The 8,881-nt window shown below is 38.7% G+C and overlaps 1 long non-coding RNA gene across 1 annotated transcript; it reads right to left on the reverse strand.

Moving 5' to 3' along the window:
* Positions 1-350: 350 nt before the first annotated feature.
* Positions 351-8,164, reverse strand: LOC139438077 (uncharacterized). Its single transcript, XR_011647959.1, has 2 exons — positions 6,278-8,164; positions 351-1,536 (listed from the first exon to the last, which is right to left on the reverse strand). It is a non-coding gene; the product is annotated as an uncharacterized lncRNA (long non-coding RNA).
* Between the last annotated feature and the right edge of the window lie 717 nt (positions 8,165-8,881).

The raw sequence follows: 8,881 nt of genomic DNA on the forward strand, positions 1-8,881 counted from the left end.
CATTCTTCTTCCCTCCTTCCTCATCTGGGTACCTGCAGAGAGGTGGGCTCTGGGGTGATTGACTGGTGGGTAAAGTTGGCCAATGAGGAGGAATCTAGACAGAAGCCTATAGCCTGAGAGGGAAGTCCTTTATTGTATCTCTCTGTTTTCTTTCTTTTCTTTCTTTCTTTCTTTCTCTCTTCTGTTTCTTTCTCTCTTCCCTTTCTTTCTCTCTTCCCTTTCTTTCTCCCTTCCCTTCCTCCCTTCCTCCCTTCCCTTCCTCCCTCCCCTCCCCTCCCCTCCCCTTCCCTCCTAACTTGAATTTGAGAGAAGTTCAATTACTTGAGTATAGAGAGGCCAGGACTCAGGAATGATTTTGAGAAGGAAAAATGGTTTATTGACAGCCAGCCAGATTCAGGAACTTTCTGTTTGAATCCCGAGCCCCAAAGAAGATTTTTTAGTCCCTTTTATACAGAGAGGAAAGGCCAAATGGTCCTTTTGTTTCAGTTCTCAATAGGCTTGAAATAGCATATATTTCCACATCTTAGTAAGCTTTTAGCATGGACCTCAGGCATTCGATAAGCTTTTAGCATATTTGCTTTGCATTTCCCCTGAATACTTAAAGTTTATAGACCTTGCATTGTTAAACTGTCTCCTGCTCACCAAGGGCAGGACTGCAGCCTTGTATCATCCCACACCCACAAGTCACAGATAGTTTAGGTTATCTCTGAAGAGAGGAAGAGCCTCCCACCCATAGCTGACATCATTTCCCCCCTTTGCCAGAGTTTAACTTGCTAAGGTTTGGCATAATTATTGTTGGAGCTATGAGGTGGATGGCTGTTTGTTGTTTTGATTGATTATTTATCAATCTTTAGTGTAGCATCCAGGACTGTTTTTAAGAGTTTAGAAGTTTTCATTCTGGACAGCAGAATCCTGGGGCGGGGGCCTCCTGCAGTCATCCTGCGGCCACCGGCACTCACATGGATTTCCAGTCAGGTTCCAGATCCATCTATTAATTTTATTTTACCCTTGAAGAGTTTACATCTTTAATTTAAAAGGGGTGCTGAAGGGAGACAGATCTCTTTTCTGTAACTGCTTCCTGCTGGCCATGGGCTGTAGTCATTGCCTAATAAGGTGTAAAACTCTTAATTTATTCTAACTGGAGGAAGATGGATCTGGCATTCTTTACGAAGTTGGATGAAGTTTTCATATGGTTAATAAGATGTTCACTCTGAAAGAAACAAACTTAATTAAAAATTTGGAATACCCGTTTTTAAAAGAGGACACATTGGATTACAGAGGTAGACAAGGTTAGGTGCCTATAAAGATGGCACTCCTTAAAAGCTGGTGGGAACAGCATATATATTCTTTTTTAAGTTATTCATCTTCAGAGAGAAATTGCAACAGACACTTAGCTTTGTCTGAAGACACTTTCCAAGCTGTTCAATGATTGGCACTCATTCGCTCTGTCAGATGCTCCTGGTGAACTGGCACTCCCTGGGCAACTGGCTTCACTCAGGGTTAGAACACTAAGTTGGAAATTCTCTTCATTTTCACCTGTGGGAGTGATCAGAACTACAGAATAAAGGTTTTTTTACACCTTGGGTTTAATTGTACAATTTCTAGCAATTTTGACTTGTTCAATAGGTGACTCACCATCAGCAAGCAAGCCTCACCTTTGCTACACAGCAGAGTACAGTAGAATATAGAAGTTGACTGAGACTGGCTGAGACTGCCACCTTATTCTATAGACATGTTTTTAACTGTTTAGAAAATGATTTTACCAGGAATTTAACATGTCTAATATACTTCTGCACTTGATCCAAAATAGAAAAGATAACGTTATAATTATTAGGCATATATTTAGTACAGGATAAAAGTACAGCACTTAATATTAACTAATGTATTACTTAATGCATAAGGATTCAGATTTGCAATTATTAGTTTTGAGTTCCAGGTTTGTAATACTTTACATGTTATCTCTCCATGAGAGCAGGCCATAATGCCAATTGTGTTTAAGTTTCACTTACTGTATCCTGGTATCATGGCTCCACTTAGCATGTTCTTCAACGCAGTGAGCAAGTCGCACCATCCTTGATCTTAGAGAGAATTTCCAGTATTCTACTAGCCTGATGTATAGTGCTCTCTGGCACTATGGAACAGTGCCAGTCTGGAGGTGATATCCATTGTACACTTGGCTGTACCGAGTCATTAGTGGCTGCTGCAGGAGCTTGAAACTGCAATGTAGTTTCCATTGACTTCAGGAACAGAACCAGAGGTTGATATAGCAAATATTTTTGATTGAGGGGTCAGTGACCAGCCTAGCCAATAACTCACATGGAGAGGCCACCTGTAATGTATTCAAGGCCTGGTTTGAATGCACAAGAGTTTGACAATGTTAAAGTTTATTCCTTGTTTTTATATATATTTTAAACAACTTAATGCAACACATATATCAAATGACTGTTCACTTACACAATTTTACTGTGAAGATAACAGTAGGTACTTTAGTAATAGAGGAAAAATATTATTTTTCATTGTTAAAATGAAAACAGAAGATTTCCAATAGAATCAAGATAACTTTTTATTACCATTTACTTAAATATGTACTTCGCGGTGCCCTTCAGACAGGCTTTATTATCATTATTTCTGCAACCAATACCAATCTAAGTTTTAGTTAACAATGACTTCTAGAACTAGAACTATTTCAACATTTTCAGTTTGGCAGATGTTTTACAACCTCCTTATAATTGACTATAACCACATTGACTACACACCTCATGTTTAAATAAACTTATTAAATTACAATTACCAAAGAAATTTACTCTATTTATTTAAGAGAGCATATCTACAATCTTTTTCCTTTAGCCTAATTTCACCAGTGTGAACTTACAATTTTCATTACTCTAAAGATTTTGTATATATAATGTTAATTTAGTTTATAAATTAACTATGGGAGATTACACTCAAGTTAAATAAAATTGAAACCATAGTAGTTTATGCAAGGAATGTTCTCTTTTTCCCTTACAGGAAGCTAAAAACTTCTTTTCTTTAAGTTATGAAAATTAATAATTTAAAAGCATACTGACTACCAGGTTTTAAAACACATTACACAATTACTTAATTTTTAAAATCATAACCCAGGAAGATCTCTCCATAGTTTTTATGGACTTTCCTTTACTGACTGAAATTTGTTAATAGAGCCACTAATTACCTTTATTTTGTTGGAAAGAAATCTTCTGGAAGAAAATAAGGCTCACCAGATTGTGAAGAAGAAGAAAATAATTTATTCTCAATCTTGCAAGAAGGGGCGCAGAGCCAGATACGGCTGGTGCCCCGAACAAAGAAAAATGACACAATTTATACCCCTAAGCCTAGCATGCAAGCTCTTCCTCTGTTTTTTCCATAGATTGGATACTTCAGAAGTTACAGCTTATCTGAGATCTAACTTTCCCACGCAAAAGTTTGTGATTTAACTGCTTCCTCTATCACATTCCAACCATTTTAGTTTTTACCTGCTCCCCTTTGTCAAATAAGGAATAGGATTTAGTGCTGAAATGGCACCGACTTAGCTCCTTCTTGGGCATCCTTCCACTGCCCATAGGACTGGCCTAAACTGGTCTCATCCACTGCTGTCCAACCCGGGAGTGGGAGACTGAGGCAGAAGGCCGCCAGGTTACATCAACATTTTTCTTATGTGAAAATTAACCTAATCTTTGTTTTTTTACATTTTATGGCTGACAAAAGGTTTAAACTGGGAAATTACCAGGCAAACTGATTCTTAATTCCCTAGCCTAGTAGATAGATTTAATCTGCTACACCTAGTCTTGCCTTTAAAGCTCTTGCAAAGGAGGCCCTTTCCCAATTGTTTCTATAATCAGATTTCTATGACTTTTTCATCCTGCTTTAATTTGGACTTAGTTTAATTTGGGCTTAAAGAATATTTATTTTACATATATAACTGCATTTTAATTAACAATTTGAATAGAGCTCTTTTAAGAATTTTCATTTGTTAATTTGATATTATTATCCTGATGTATGAAGACATACACTGAGCAAATGGGCAGACACAAAGAGTTAGACACAGAAACAAAACTCATGATATTATTTATAATTTGCATTATTTTATATACTGTTTAGCTTAATTTGGGGTCCCGAAATATATATTACTTATAACTGCATATTTAACCTCAACAATTTGAGCAAATAGTCAGACATGAATAGTTTGACACAACATAACTTTAGTTACTTTAAACTTCTAATTCTTACAAAACAAGTGTGACTGCAAAACATTTCAAAGACTCTTGAAACTCTTCTTAATTTGCACTATGACTGTGCAGTTTTATACTATGACTATGCAGTTTTACACAAGAATTTTCTTTCTTAATGGATTGTAACCAAAATGTTCTCAATGCTTTAGCACTATTTTTTTTGTTTCAGAACTTTATATTTTACTTTGAATTTAGCAGAATTTTGGATAAGCAACAAGATTAATTTTATATATATTTACTGAGGCTCTTTGAAGCCTCAGGGAGACAGACTGGTTTCTCTCATGAATTGCCACTCTTAGGAACACTGACCATCAAGGCAGGAGACTTCTCCCCCTCCACCCCCCTTTATGATTTTGGAGATAATAAAACTCCAGTGGTCATTTACCCTTATTCCATCAGGCAGCAATTTATTTAGTTTACACTTGAATTCATGAGAGAAAGGGTTACTAATACCAGGAGAGGAGACAGTGATGTCCCAGCTCTTCTCAATTATGAAATAACCATAGGCAAAGGCAAAGGGTGAGGTTAGGCTTGAAGTAACCATAAACAAAGGAAAGGTTAGTTTAGAATTTACACTTAAATAATAGTTTCAGGCTAAATTCACCCAGCTATAATTTCAGTTATTGTCTTTCCACTGTTTTATAATATAAATGCATTTATAAATGATTTTAACTCTTAGTTACAGTTTTTATTAATTTTTTAAAAACCTATTAATTTTATAACACCTTTAAATACCTTAATTTAAACAATGCTTTGTAAAACTTTTATAATTATTTATACCCTTAAGACAAATTTTACCTTCACAGAACACATTCTCTTACTTAAAGTTACTACAATACCTTCTAAGAACCTGGGCAGAATGCAAAGGTATTTTGGCTTTGACACCCTAGGCAGGGAACTTTACTGCATTTATTCTGATTCTGCTTTTTACCCCCTTCACGGCAGTTGGGTGCACAACAATCAAACAGGAATGCAGCTTATGAATAGAAGGTGTGGACTCACTGGAAAGCGGCAAGCCACTCCCCCCTTTCCAGCTTTCAGGCCAAAATGGGCAGACAGAACAGAATCTACTCAAATTCAGCAACTCTCTCAGGGACCCAGCCACCCTGACTGGGCAGCCCCAACAAACTTGGGTGCATGGTGCGGACACAGATGGCCTCCAAGCCCCGGCAAAGTGCCAGACCAGAGACAAGGCAGCAGAGCATGCACAAACATCTAGACTCCGCAAACATCCAGACTCCGCAAACATCCAGACTCCCTTGCCAATGGCAAGGGAGGGCTCCAGCTCAGCTGTAATTCTACTTTACATAAGGACACAACTCCAACACTAGCATTGAGCTGACACAGACAGAAGAACAAAGGTCACTAATCTGACCCACAAGTTTATATATATTTCCACCATGGCTGCCCCCACAGCCATCACAAACCTCAGAACACTTAACATTTGGTATAAAGCGAATTCATTCACAATTTAGCACCATAACAAAAGATTTCAGCTAGACTTTTTCCACTGTTTAAACTTTACACCCAGACCAAGCTCCTCCAGAAAAGCCGATCCATTTTCCTGTAACCAAGTTTTGTTTTTTTTAATCTAGACCAATTTCCAGGACATTAGGACTTGAACCTATAAATAGCCCTTTTTACTAAAATCAAGACTCCACTCCTTTAGTGGATATAAGACTAGTACCAGATTCTAACTTGCAGTTAGACAAACCCCAAACACCAGGGCTTTTTTCCCAGTTTTTCTCCAGGACATTAGGACTCAAACCTATAAAAAGCCCTTCCTATTAAAATCAAGACTCCACTCCTTCAGTGGATATAAGACTAGTACCAGATTCTAACAGCAGTTAGACAAACCCAAAACACCAGGGCTTTTCCCTGGTTTTTCTCCTTTTCCCAAGCCTAGAGAGAACGGCTTCCCCCCAATTTTCTGGGGCTACTAGGGTTCTCTCAGGAGGTGATCAGCCTCCCCTTCCTAGCAATTAAAGCTAGGGCCTTCCAGACTGTGCTCACCCGGGGAGTCTTACCTTCTTCCATGTTCGGAGTTCTTTTTCGTTCCCAGAATCTTTCTCTTCAGACCTTCCATTGCCCTCGATTTTTGTTGGGAAGATTCTGGTGGAGGCCACATATTTTCTGGATTAAATTTAATCCAGTGGCACCCAGATTTGGGGTTCACCCGAGTCCTTCCGGCTTCCTCGGGGATTTGGAAGGGGCAGCAAAATGCTACTGTCTCTGGCCTTCGTTTGTTGTCCTGCCGTGGCTGCCAAAAATGTTGTAGAATTTGAGAGAAGTTCAATTACTTGAGTATAGAGAGGCCAGGACTCAGGAATGATTTTGAGAAGGAAAAATGGTTTATTGACAGCCAGCCAGATTCAGGAACTTTCTGTTTGAATCCCGAGCCCCAAACAAGATTTTTTAGTCCCTTTTATACAGAGAGGAAAGGCCAATTGATCCTTTTGTTTCAGTTCTCAATAGGCTTGAATTAGCATATACTTCCACATCTTAGTAAGCTTTTAGCATGGACCTCAGGCATTCTATAAGCTTTTAGCATATTTGCTTTGCATTTCCCCTGAATACTTAAAGTTTATAGACCTTGCATTGTTAAACTGTCTCCTGCTCACCAAGGGCAGGACTGCAACCTTCCATCATCCCACACCCACAAGTCACATAGTTTAGGTTACCTCTGAAGAGACAAAGAGCCTGCCACCCATAGCCTACATCAGTTTCATAACTGTTTTTGAGTGCTTTTTTTTTCTTTTTTGTGGACTTATGATTCCCAACCAGCAGAGCTGCGTAGACCAGTAGAGTGATCAAAATGACCTCATTTTTCCCAGTTTGTAAAGTTTGATGCATAGGCAGTGACAAATTATTATTACTTTCCCTTTTGGGTTTGGGGCAGCTGGCACTTTAACCTATAGTTTAAACTTAGTTCTTTGATGTAAGGATCAGCTTACAAGAGTTCTGTTGCAGTTTCTGCAGCACCAAAAGCATACCTTGCCCCTTCTGAGGGAGGGAAGGGACCATGTAATCCACTTGTCATCGTGCTACTGGAGTCTGTGCTTGGGCAGTATGTCTCATCCAGTGAGGTCATTGTTGCAGTCATTGGAGTGAGCATGATGGACACTCATAGGTGATGTTCATGATTTGCCACTGAGTGACAAGCAATCAGAACTGCTGGACTGGGCACCATAAGTTCTGGTATCCATGATATTTACCTTTTCAGTGGAGCCGCTCTGCTGCTTTTGGGTCTCAGTGGTATGGCTCTGGATCTTTGCAAGGGCATCTGCCTCAACAGTCCCAAGAGAGATGTTAGAGGAGGGGGCAGGGATATGATAGACCGTTCTGTCACTGCTGGCAGGTATCCCAGATGTTCTTCAACAGATTTCTCTTCCTCACATAGGGCAGTCCACAACAGTTCATTGTTTCTGTCTTGTACTTTGGCTTCTTCTTGCAATCGTGATTAAAAGTCAAGTGGTATTTGTTTAGAAAGTTGCCCCTGCCACAAGCCACACCCAAAGCCAATATTGGTACTGGCTACATCCAATTCACAGGGCAAGTTAAGATCCATCCCCCTTACTGCTTGAGCTGTATTATTTTGTTTAAAAGCAGCCTGCTGGGGGGGAGGGGCTCCCATTTCCATGCACAACTTTTTCTGATTAACACATATAATCATTTCAATATCTGAGCTAAATGAGGACGAAGGGTTTTCATATCCAAACATTATTATAAACCTTATTAATATGAGAAACATTGTATTTTATCAGTTACAGCAGAGAGTACAGTTTTTTGTTTTACTCAACAAAACACTATTTAAGAATTTGATAGACAGTCAGGACTTTGTAGCTTGTCCTCATTGTTTGCCTATCACAGGCTCTTGAGATAAGATACTATTTTCTTTAATGCTTCTTTTAATTCTGAAAAAAATAAGGATTATTGGTTAACATAATATCATCAATAGGGTTACAGCCAATGTTTTGTTTTTTTTTCCCCCACACAGCCAGAATTTTTGCCACCAAGCCAGGACAGATGGTTGGGCTATGCACACAGCCTTGGGGAAGCACTGCAAAATCCACTGATGGCCTTCCTGTATGGAGGTGAATGCAGGCTGGATTGACTTGCCTAAGGAGATACTAAAGAAAGCCTTAGGAAGTTTTAAAACAAAGTGATAGTGACATAACTGGATATTAACTTTTGTAACACGCTTGCAATACTTAGGTCTGCTGCAGACGGCAGGGGTATTACTTTAATTCATGATAATCTACTGTTCTGCACCACCCCTGGCAGCCCTTAAAGGTCACTCTTTTTCTGCAGCCATAGAGTTGCTTCTTTAGTGGAGTTCAGGTAAATCACTTGAGCATGAGCTAAAGCTTTTGTCTCTTTTGTTGTGGAGAGGTTATTTCTGTGAAACACACCATTTTAAAAAATAATTAAAGCCATGATTAACAACATTATGCTCTATCTAATATTATGCCAAAACCTGTTTTAAATGTTCAGGAATTTTATGCACTCTTTTAAGTGTTCATATGAACATTTTACTGATACTAATTTGATTAACAGAGAGCTAAAGAATCCCTTTTAGTTTCCTAACACTTTCAAACCCTTTGCATCCAACTTATAATATTTCAAATGAG

The sequence above is a fragment of the Dasypus novemcinctus genome, chromosome X, assembly GCF_030445035.2.
Source record: "Dasypus novemcinctus isolate mDasNov1 chromosome X, mDasNov1.1.hap2, whole genome shotgun sequence".
Classification (NCBI taxonomy): domain Eukaryota; kingdom Metazoa; phylum Chordata; class Mammalia; order Cingulata; family Dasypodidae; genus Dasypus; species Dasypus novemcinctus.